Source organism: Procambarus clarkii, chromosome 78 (genome assembly GCF_040958095.1).
Source record: "Procambarus clarkii isolate CNS0578487 chromosome 78, FALCON_Pclarkii_2.0, whole genome shotgun sequence".
In the NCBI taxonomy this organism is placed as follows: Eukaryota; Metazoa; Arthropoda; class Malacostraca; order Decapoda; family Cambaridae; genus Procambarus; species Procambarus clarkii.
This window is the reverse complement of record NC_091227.1, coordinates 8,987,295-8,988,644: the sequence shown is the minus strand read 5'-3', so window position 1 is coordinate 8,988,644 and position 1,350 is coordinate 8,987,295. Positions and strand designations below refer to the sequence as shown.

The following is a 1,350-nucleotide window of genomic DNA, read 5'->3' as shown; positions in this document are numbered from 1 at the left end:
GAGGGCCCGGCCCCAGGCAGCTGGGAGCCAGGGACACCAACACTACTGGTGCCCTGGACTGTGCCCTCAAGGTCTTCCTCACTTACACCTTGTTAAACTCTCTTTACCTTTTGTATAGAGAGGTTCCGAGACCCTGTGTCAGCAACTTGTCAGCCTGGCTGTGTGTGTGTCAGCCAGGCTGTACTCACCTAGTTTTGCTTGCGGGTGTTGAGCTTTGGCTCTTTGGTCCCGCCTCTCAACTGTCAGTCAACTGGTGTACAGATTCCTGAGCCTACTGGGCTCTATCATATCTACTTTTGAAACTGTGTATGGAGTCAGCCTCCACCACATCACTGCCTAATGCATTCCACCTGTTAACTACTCTGACACTGAAAAAGTTCCTTCTAACGTCCCTGTGGCTCATGTCCCTGTACTCAATTTCCACCTGTGTCCCCTTGTTCGCGTCCCACCAGTATTGAATAGTTTATCCTTATCTACCTTGTCAATTCCTCTGAAAATTTTGTAGGAAGTGATCATGTCTCCCCTTACTCTTCTGTCTTCCAGTGTCGCGAGGTTCATTTCACGCAGCCTTTCCTCGTAACTCATGCCTCTTAGTTCTGGGACTAGCCTAGTGGCATACCTCTGAACTTTTTTCCAGCTTCGTCTTGTGCTTGACAAGGTACGGGCTCCATGCTGGGGCTGCATACTCCAGGATTGATCTGACATATGTGGTATACAAGGTTCTGAATGATTCCTTACACAGGTTCCCGAAGGCAGTGCTGATGTTAGCCAGTCTTGTCTTTATTTTCAATGTGTCATTATGTCATTATTTTTATGTGGGCTTCAGGAGACAGGTTTGGTGTGATATCAACTCCTAGATCTTTCTCTCTGTCCGTTTTATGAAGGACTTCATCTCCCATTTGGTATCCTGTGTCTGGCCTCCTGTTTCCACCGCCTACTTTCATTACCTTACGGTTATTCGGGTTGAACTTTAGTAGCCATCTGTTGGACCATTCCTTCAGTCTGTCTAGATCATCTTGTAGCCTCATACTATCTTCCTCTGTTTTAATCCTCCTCATAATCTTTCCATCATCAGCAAACAATAAGAGGAACGAGTCTATACCCTCTGGGAGATCACTTACATGTATCAGAAACAGTATAGGTCCAAGGACTGAACCCTGCGGTTCGGTCCTTGGACCTGTACTCCTCTACTAGTAGTGTCTGGTTAGATATTCCCTCTCTTATCTCTGGGACTGTGCATCAGTGTGTCAGCCAGGTTATCAGAAAGTCAGCAGGTGCAACGTGCTGACATCAGTGAAGTGATCAGCCAGTAACAACATGGACCCGAGTCTGTCTGTCTATTAGACCCTG

At 47.1% G+C, this 1,350-nt stretch overlaps 1 protein-coding gene across 1 annotated transcript in view; it reads left to right on the top strand.

Moving 5' to 3' along the window:
- The window catches only part of LOC123746157 (leucine-rich repeat neuronal protein 2), a 581,329-nt gene that overhangs the window by 173,339 nt on the left and 406,640 nt on the right, over positions 1-1,350 (top strand). The gene's annotated exons all lie outside the window — the stretch shown is intronic.